At 60.6% G+C, this 10,000-nt stretch overlaps 1 non-coding gene across 1 annotated transcript; it reads right to left on the bottom strand.

The window, feature by feature from the left end:
• Positions 1-767: 767 nt before the first annotated feature.
• On the bottom strand, positions 768-2,582 carry LOC142793100 (small subunit ribosomal RNA). The gene has a single exon (XR_012891441.1). It is a non-coding gene; the product is annotated as a small subunit ribosomal RNA (ribosomal RNA).
• Between the last annotated feature and the right edge of the window lie 7,418 nt (positions 2,583-10,000).

The following is a 10,000-nucleotide window of genomic DNA, read 5'->3' as shown; positions in this document are numbered from 1 at the left end:
AAAGCCGGCCGGCGCTGCTGCAACCATTACGGTCGGTACGCATACGCCGCGGAGGGCGGGACGGTCATCGGAGCGTGCGGTTCCTCCATCGAGTACTGCGCACCTCGGCCGTCGCATCGCCGTGCCATGACCGGCCGCGCGTCAACGCGAACCGGTGCCAGCGAGATCCCTCGCCTGCAAGAACCGACCGGCAGCCTCCGTCACCCGAGGACGCGGAGGCGCTTGCCGCGGACGGCGGGACGGTATGCACTGGTGCACAGCGGACCCGTCACATCGCCAGTTCCTTGACCGACCGCCGACGCTTGTGCCGTTCCTCTCGTACTTGGCAGTCGCCGCGCGATTGTCGGGTCTCGTTCTTGCACGCTCGAACGGTCGGGAGGGCACTCGGCTGGCGTTTCGGGAACGCGCAGCCTCGCCTTCTACCGACGTAACCACGACTCGCCGTTCGCGCTCCGCCGCTCCTGTTTACAGTACTAGGCGGTCCCGCAGCGGTCGGGTCGCGCATTTCGAGCGCTTCGAGCCACGGTGCAGTGGCGGGTCGAAAGCCGACCTATGAGTGCGTTGCGCCGTTTGTACCCGCGTCCGCCACCTGGCCGACCGTCCAAGGTCGCGGTGTTGGCGTCCGCTGGGCGCAACAATTTGTCACGGGGTGCCGCTCCACATTCAGGCAGCCCCGTGGGGAAAAGCCGACCCCGCGTCCAAACGGGGTCAGCGGCAGAAAGTGTCGGGCGCAGACGCAGCTGAGGCGCTCACCCTTCACAATCCGTTAATGATCCTTCCGCAGGTTCACCTACGGAAACCTTGTTACGACTTTTACTTCCTCTAAATGATCAAGTTTGGTCATCTTTCCAACAGACCGGCGCAACCGAAAGGCCGCGCCGGACATCGGTCCGAAGACCTCACTAAATCATTCAATCGGTAGTAGCGACGGGCGGTGTGTACAAAGGGCAGGGACGTAATCAACGCGAGCTTATGACTCGCGCTTACTGGGAATTCCTCGTTCAAGGGGAACAATTGCAAGCCCCTATCCCAATCACGAAAGAAGTTCCACGGGTTACCCAGTCTTTTCAGACAGGGATAAAGACACGCTGCTTCCTTCAGTGTAGCGCGCGTGCGGCCCCGGACATCTAAGGGCATCACAGACCTGTTATTGCTCTGTTTCGTGCGGCTAGGAGCCGCTTGTCCCTCTAAGAAGGTTGTAAGGTGCTGGGAACCCCGCACCTATTTAATAGGCTAGAGTCTCGTTCGTTATCGGAATTAACCAGACAAATCGCTCCACCAACTAAGAACGGCCATGCACCACCATCCACCGAATCAAGAAAGAGCTCTCAATCTGTCAATCCTCCCAGTGTCCGGGCCGGGTAAGTTTTCCCGTGTTGAGTCAAATTAAGCCGCAGGCTCCACTCCTGGTGGTGCCCTTCCGTCAATTCCTTTAAGTTTCAGCTTTGCAACCATACTTCCCCCGGAACCCAAATACTTTGGTTTCCCGGAAGCTGCCCGCCGAGTCATTTGAGTAACTCAGGCGGATCGCTGGTTGGCATCGTTTATGGTCAGAACTAGGGCGGTATCTGATCGCCTTCGAACCTCTGACTTTCGTTCTTGATCAATGAAAACATTCTTGGCAAATGCTTTCGCAGTAGTTCGTCTTGCGACGGTCCAAGAATTTCACCTCTAGCGCCGCAATACGAATGCCCCCGTCCGTCCCTCTTAATCATTACCTCGTATTCCAAAAACCAACAGAACAGAAACGAGGTCTTGTTCTATTATTCCATGCAAGTTTATTCAGGCGACTCGCCTGCGTTGAGCACTCTAATTTTTTCAAAGTAAAAGCACCGGCCATCTCGAGGCACACAATGAAGTGCACCAAGAAAGAACCGGCATGATGTTCAGTCCGAGCCGTCGCATCGGGTAGATGCACTACTCGTCTGGAACTGAGATCCAACTACGAGCTTTTTAACCGCAGCAGCTTTAGTATACGCTATTGGAGCTGGAATTACCGCGGCTGCTGGCACCAGACTTGCCCTCCAATTGATCCTCGTTAAAGGATTTAGAGTGTACTCATTTCAATTACGGGGCCTCAAAAGAGTCCCGTATTGTTATTTTTCGTCACTACCTCCCCGTGCCGGGAGTGGGTAATTTGCGCGCCTGCTGCCTTCCTTGGATGTGGTAGCCGTTTCTCAGGCTCCCTCTCCGGAATCGAACCCTGATTCTCCGTTACCCGTAACAACCATGGTAAGCAAGTAACCTACCATCGAAAGTTGATAAGGCAGACACTTGAAAGAAACGTCGCCGGCTCGTGGCCATGCGATCAGCACAAAGTTATCCAGAGTCACCACACAATACGGGCCGAAACCCGATCGATCTTGGTCTAATAAAAGCACCCGTTACCCAAAGGGCTCCAGGCTCACTGCATGTATTAGCTCTAGAATTGCCACAGTTATCCAAGTAGGAAGAAACGATCTAAGGAACCATAACTGATTTAATGAGCCATTCGCGGTTTCGCCTTATTTCGGCATGTACTTAGACATGCATGGCTTAATCTTTGAGACAAGCATATGATTACTGGCAGGATCAACCAGGTAATCGTTCGACTGCGCGTCCGTCCTCGCCTTCGGCGGGCCGGACGCAGTCTGTGTGCGGCGGAGGCCACCTTCAGGCGCCCCAACACGCTTATTTTGCACTCCGAGATGACGGCGTTCGAGCTCGCTACGGCACAACCTTCCCGAAAGACGAGTGGGAGATGTGCGGCAAGAAGCACGTTCATGCTCGCTCTTTTTCGTTGCATCGACTCGGTCGCGCCGTGCGGGTTGCCCAAGCCCGCTGCACTGTCGGTGGACCGGCCGGAACTAGCAACGGAGCCGAGACTGCAAAGCCGCCAGACGACGGGTCACGCCCGCGTCTTCGGCGCTTTCGCATCTGAATCGCCCGAGGACGACACGGAACACACCTCGATATCGTGGTAAAACGGCACCGTCCGACAACCAGCCCCTAACGCATCAAGCGGATGAGGCTGCAGACGACTGCCGTGGATTCCCCTGGAGCAGACCCGAGGACACGCTTGACGAGGCCGAAGCCCGCCGCATATCAGACACCCGGTCGCTTTCGCGTACGCCGCTCACGAGAACCCCCACATAATAGCAGCGATAAGTACCCAGACCTCCTTGGGCACTAATACGAGCGTACTCGAGAAAATTTCACCGCGGGTGTGCCCCGAAACGTGTGGCACGTTGAGCGTGCCACAAGTCTACGTCGCTCTCAAACCCGCCGAGGTCGTAGAATTTGCGACCCTACTCACGAAATTCCCACCGAGGATACGGCCGCAAACGTACCGCACCTTGGGTAGGCCACGAGTTTGTGCAACACTACGCTGACGGCACAGCACCGAGGTCGTGCGCGCACGCACGGGAAAATTCCGCCGCGGTTTCTGCCGAAAACGTGAGGCACCACGACTCTCCGCAAGTTCGCGTCGACTGCGAAAGACCGAAGTCGTGAACGACGTGTCCGCTACTCGCCGCCGACACGCTGGACACCAAACGTACAACGACTCGACGGCGTCGTAGAGGCCCACGACGCGGTTTTCCTTAACGACGTCTCGGCGTGGCACCGACAGGTTAGAACGGCCGACCAACGTTCCCTGTCCGCCGTTCGGCTCAGTCGAAGGGCTCGGCGACTTCGGCAACGCTGCGAAGCCGCACGGTGACGCACGCCATGTCCCCATTTTTTTTTTTTTTTTCTTTCTGCGTCTGCCGGGGTGCCCCTATAATAGCAGCGATAAGCACCCAGACCGCCGTGGGTCGCTCGCCCCGGCTGACGTGGTTTTTCGTACTCCTGCGGCGGTCGCCGTCAAGCACGTCCAAATACGCTACTTTCGTGGGCGCATTCACGCTCTTTCGCTTCGCCGGAGTGCCAGCACTCACTCTGCCAAAAACGGCGAACATCCGAGCGGCGGTTCCCACTTTTGCGTCGGCGTCGCAAACCCCGCCCCGGCAGACGAGGTTTGCCGTACTCGTGCGACGGTGGCCGGCGGGCACGTCGAAAGACGCCGATATCGTGCGCGAATTGGCGCACCTTGGCTTCACCGGAGTGCCGCCACTGACTCCTCCAAAAACGGCGAAGATCCGAGCGGCGCTTCCCACTTTCGCATCGGCGTCCCGAACTCCGCCCCGGCTGACGCGGTTTACCGTACTCGTGCGACGGTCGCCGGCGAGCACGTGGAAAGACGCCGATATCGTGCCCGAATCGGCTCCGTTCGGCTTCGCCGGAGTGCCAGCACTGGCTCGGCGAAAGACGACGAACATCCGAGCGACGGTTCTCACTATTGCGTACGCGTCGCAAACCCCGCCCCGGCAGACGCACTTTGCCGTACTCGTGCGACGGTCGCCGGCGAGCACGTAGAAAGACGCCGATATCGTGCCGGAATCGGCCCCGTTTGGCTTCGCCGGAGTGCCAGCACTCACTCGGCCACAAACGGCGAACATCCGAGCGGCGGTTCCCACTTAGCCGTCGGCGTCCCGAACTCCGCCCCGGCAGACGCGGTTGCCGAGCTCGTGCGACTAGCGACCGCGAAGCCGTCTCGCGACGCCGCTTTCGTGCGCGGCTCCCACTGCGACCTGGGTCACCCGAGGTCGACGAGCAAGAAAGAATGTCGAAAAAAAATTTTTTTTTTTTTTGCGTCTGCCGGGGTGCCCCTATAATAGCAGCGATAAGCACCCAGACCGCCATGGGTCGCTCGCCCCGGCTGACGTGGTTTTTCGTTTTCCTGCGGTGGTCGTCGTCAAGCACGTCCAAACACGCCACTTTCGTGGGCGCATTCGCGCTCTTTCGCTTCGCCGGAGTGCCAGCACTCACTCTGCCAAAAACGGCGAACATCCTAGTGGCGGTTCCCACTTTTGCGTCGGCGTCGCCAACCCCGCCCCGGCATACGCGGTTTGCCGTACTCGTGCGGCGGTGGCCGGCGGGCACGTCGAAAGACACCGATATCGTGCGCGAGTCGATGCTTCTTGGTCTCGCAGGAGGGCCGCCACTCACTCCTGCAAAAACGGCGAAGATCCGAGCGGCGCTTCCCACTTTTTCGTCGGCATCGCAAACCTCGCCCCGGCAGACGCGCTTTGCCGTACTCGTGCGACGGTCGCCGGCGAGCACGTCGAAATACGCCGATATCGTGCCCGAATCGGCCCCGTTTCGCTTCGCCGGAGTGCCAGCACTCACTCGGCCAAAAACGGCGAACATCCGAGCAGCGGTACCCACTTAGCCGTCGGCATCCCGAACTCCGCGCCGGCTGACGCGGTTGCCGAGCTCGTGCGACTAGCGACCGCGAACGCGTCTCGCGACGCCGCTTTCGTGCGCGGCTCCCATTGCGACCTGGGTTACCCGAGCTCGACCAGCAAAAAAGAAGGTCGAAAAAAAATTTTTTTTTTCTGCGTCTGCCGGGGTGCCCCTATAATAGCAGCGATAAGCACCCAGACCGCCGTGGGTCGCTCGCCCCGGCTGACGTGGTTTTTCGTACTCCTGCAGCGGTCGCCGTCAAGCACGTCCAAATACGCCACTTTCGTGGGCGCTTTCGCGCTCTTTCGCGTCGCCGGTGTGCCAGCACTCACTCTGCCAAAAACGGCGAACATCCTAGTGGCGGTTCCCACTTTTGCGTCGGCGTCGCCAACCCCGCCCCGGCATACGCGGTTTGCCGTACTCGTGCGGCGGTGGCCGGCGGGCACGTCGAAAGACACCGATATCGTGCGCGAGTCGATGCTTCTTGGTCTCGCAGGAGGGCCGCCACTCACTCCTGCAAAAACGGCGAAGATCCGAGCGGCGCTTCCCACTTTTTCGTCGGCATCGCAAACCTCGCCCCGGCAGACGCGCTTTGCCGTACTCGTGCGACGGTCGCCGGCGAGCACGTCGAAATACGCCGATATCGTGCCCGAATCGGCCCCGTTTCGCTTCGCCGGAGTGCCAGCACTCACTCGGCCAAAAACGGCGAACATCCGAGCAGCGGTACCCACTTAGCCGTCGGCATCCCGAACTCCGCGCCGGCTGACGCGGTTGCCGAGCTCGTGCGACTAGCGACCGCGAACGCGTCTCGCGACGCCGCTTTCGTGCGCGGCTCCCATTGCGACCTGGGTTACCCGAGCTCGACCAGCAAAAAAGAAGGTCGAAAAAAAATTTTTTTTTTCTGCGTCTGCCGGGGTGCCCCTATAATAGCAGCGATAAGCACCCAGACCGCCGTGGGTCGCTCGCCCCGGCTGACGTGGTTTTTCGTACTCCTGCAGCGGTCGCCGTCAAGCACGTCCAAATACGCCACTTTCGTGGGCGCTTTCGCGCTCTTTCGCGTCGCCGGTGTGCCAGCACTCACTCTGCCAAAAACGGCCAACATCCGAGCGGCGGTTCCCACTTTTGCGTCGGCGTCGTAAACCCCGCCCCGGCAGACGCGGTTTGCCCTACTCGTTCGACGGTCGCCGGCGAGCGCGTCGAAAGACGCCGATATCGTGCGCTAATTGGCGCTCCTTGGCTTCTCCGGAGTGCCGCCACTCACTCCTCCAAAAACGGCGAAGATCCGAGCGGCGTTCTCCACTTTCGCATCGGCGTCCCGAACTCCGCCCGGGCTGACGCGGTTTACCGTACTCGTGCGACGGTCGCCGCCGGGCACGTCGAAAGACGCCGATATCGTGCCGTAATCGGCCCCGTTTGGCTTCGCCCGAGTGCCAGCACTCACTCGGCCAAAAACGGCGAACATCCGAGCAGCGTTTCCCACTTTCGCATCGGCGTCCCGAAGCCCGCCCCGGCAGACGCGGTTTGCCCTACTCGAGCGACGGTCGCCGGCGATCACGTCGAAAGGCGCCGAATTCGTGCACGAATCGATGCTTCTTGGTCTCGCAGGAGGGCCGCCACTCACTCCTGCAAAAACGGCGAAGATCCGAGTTGCGCTTCCCACTTTTTCGTCGGCGTCCCGAACTACGCCCCGGCTGACGCGGTTTACCGTACTCGTGCGACGGTCGCCGGCGGGCACTTCAAAATACGCCGATTTCGTGGGCGCATTCACGCTGTTTCGCTTCCCCGGAGTGCCAACACTCACTCTGCCGAAAGCGGCGATCATCCGAGCGGCGGTTCCCACTTTTGCGTCGGCTTCGCAAACGGCGCCCCGGCAGACGCGCTCGTGCGACGTACTCGTGCGACGGTCGCCGGCGAGCACGTCGAAAGACGCCGATATCGTGCTCGAATCGACCCCGTTTCGCTTCGCCGGAGTGCTGCCAGTCACGGCGCAGAAAACGGCGAACAAGTGTTTTTTTTTTTTTTCCTAGAATTTGTGTTATAGAAGGCACATTTGATATCGGACGATAATTTTCAACTTTATCACGCGCACCGATTTTCGTGTAGAGGTTTGCAAGTTTATGGGAATTTCTCCACTTGGAATAATGCGATTTAGTAGTACTACGAGAACTTCATGGATGTACTCAAGGGTACGGGGCAAGTCAGTTACGTCAACACCTGCAGATTTTTTACACTTCAAACTGAAAATTGTTGGTTGTGAGTCCTCGTGTGATATTAAAGGCCGATTCGCTAACACATAGAACAAAGAAAGAAAGGAAGAAAAAACGCCCGCGCTCGCTCAAGAAACCTGGGTTCGCAACAAGTGGCAACAACAAGCAACCGAGCGAGTGCGCCAAAACCCGTGGCGGCCGAACAAACGCGAAGTCCCAACCGCGTCAGCCGGGGCGGCACGGGACAGGAAAAATCACTTCAGCCGGGGCGGCGGGGCACCGAATAAACCTCGTCACCTCGTCGCAGGATAAAAGAGGAAACAAAAAGTCTAAACAGCGTCTGCTGGAGCGAATGCGTAATAAAACAACAACAACAACAAAAAAAAAACACCCGCGCTCAAGAAGTCTGCAATCCTCACAAAAGGCGACTGTGACCGAGCAGCGTCAGCCGGGGCCGTGCGGAAACGGAAAAACCGCGACTACCGGGGCGTCGAGGCACCGAAAAATCCACTTCAGCCGCGGCGAAAAAAAAAAACAAAAAGAAAGACGGAGGGGGGGGGGGGAACCACGTCTGCCGGGGCGAAGGAAAAAAAAAAACGCGTCTGCCGGGGCGAGCCCGGGTGCGGCACCACCGGGAAAACTGTGGCAAACAGACATGGCGATCGAGTGAGTGGGCCGCCAGCCAGGCTCAGCCAAAAAGTGCAAAGTCCGAACTGCGTCAGCCGGGGCGGCAAAAACCGCGTCAGCCGGGGCGGCGCAAAAAACCGCGTCTGCCGGGGCGGCACGAAACCGCGTCAGCCGGGGCGGGGCGAAAACTGCGTCAGCCGGGGCGAAAAGAAAAAAAAAAAACGCGTCTGCCGGGGCAAGCCCGGGTGCGGCACCACCGGGAAAACTGTGGCAAACAGACATGGCGATCGAGTGAGTGGGCCGCCAGCCAGGCACAGCCGAAAAGTGCAAAGTCCGAACCGTGTCAGCCGGGGCGACGCAAAAACCGCGTCAGCCGGGGCGGCGCGAAAACCGCGTCAGCCGGGGCGGCACGAAACCGCGTCAGCCGGGGCGGCGCGAAAACTGCGTCAGCCGGGGCGGCGCGAAAACCTCGTCAGCCGGGGCGAGCGAAAAGGGGGGGGGGGGAACCACGTCTGCCGGGGCGAAAGAAAAAAAAAACGCGTCTGCCGGGGCGAGCCCGGGTGCGGCACCACCGGGAAGACTGTGGCAAACAGACATGGCGATCGAGTGAGTGGGCCGCCAGCCAGGCTCAGCCCAAAAAGTGCCAAGTCCGAACTGCGTCAGCCGGGGCGGCAAAAACCGCGTCAGCCGGGGCGGCGCGAAAACCGCGTCTGCCGGGGCGGCGCGAAAACTGCGTCAGCCGGGGCGAGCCCGGGTGCGGCACCACCGGGAAAACTGTGGCTAACAGACATGGCGATCGAGTGAGTGGGCCACCAGCCAGGCTCAGCCAAAAAGTGCCAAGTCCGAACTGCGTCAGCCGGGGCGGCAAAAACCGCGTCAGCCGGGGCGGCGCAAAAAAACCGCGTCTGCCGGGGCGGCACGAAACCGCGTCAGCCGGGGCGGCGCGAAAACTGCGTCAGCCGGGGCGAAAGAAAAAAAAAAACGCGTCTGCCGGGGCGAGCCCGGGTGCGGCACCACCGGGAAAACTGTGGCAAACAGACATGGCGATCGAGTGAGTGGGCCGCCAGCCAGGCACAGCCGAAAAGTGCTAAGTCCGAACTGCGTCTGCCGGGGCGGCACGAAACCGCGTCAGCCGGGGCGGCGCGAAAACCGCGTCTGCCGGGGCGGCACGAAACCGCGTCAGCCGGGGCGGCGCGAAAACTGCGTCAGCCGGGGCGAGCCCGGGTGCGGCACCACCGGGAAAACTGTGGCAAACAGACATGGCGATCGAGTGAGTGGGCCGCCAGCCAGGCACAGCCGAAAAGTGCTAAGTCCGAACTGCGTCTGCCGGGGCGGCACGAAACCGCGTCAGCCGGGGCGGCGCGAAAACCGCGTCTGCCGGGGCGGCACGAAACCGCGTCAGCCGGGGCGGCGCGAAAACTGCGTCAGCCGGGGCGAGCCCGGGTGCGGCACCACCGGGAAAACTGTGGCAAACAGACATGGCGATCGAGTGAGTGGGCCGCCAGCCAGGCACAGCCGAAAAGTGCTAAGTCCGAACTGCGTCAGCCGGGGCGGCAAAAACCGCGTCAGCCGGGGCGGCGCAAAAAACCGCGTCTGCCGGGGCGGCACGAAACCGCGTCAGCCGGGGCGGCGCGAAAACTGCGTCAGCCGGGGCGAAGAAAAAAAAAACGTCTGCCGGGGCGAGCCCGGTGCGGCACCACCGGGAAAACTGTGGCAAACAGACATGGCGATCGAGTGAGTGGGCCGCCAGCCAGGCACAGCCGAAAAGTGCTAAGTCCGAACTGCGTCTGCCGGGGCGGCACGAAACCGCGTCAGCCGGGGCGGCGCGAAAACCGCGTCTGCCGGGGCGGCACGAAACCGCGTCAGCCGGGGCGGCGCGAAAACTGCGTCAGCCGGGGCGA

Source organism: Rhipicephalus microplus, unplaced genomic scaffold, assembly GCF_043290135.1.
Source record: "Rhipicephalus microplus isolate Deutch F79 unplaced genomic scaffold, USDA_Rmic scaffold_280, whole genome shotgun sequence".
Taxonomy (NCBI): domain Eukaryota; kingdom Metazoa; phylum Arthropoda; class Arachnida; order Ixodida; family Ixodidae; genus Rhipicephalus; species Rhipicephalus microplus.
The sequence above is the reverse complement of the archived record's forward strand: the minus strand, read 5'-3'. Positions and strand labels throughout refer to the sequence as shown.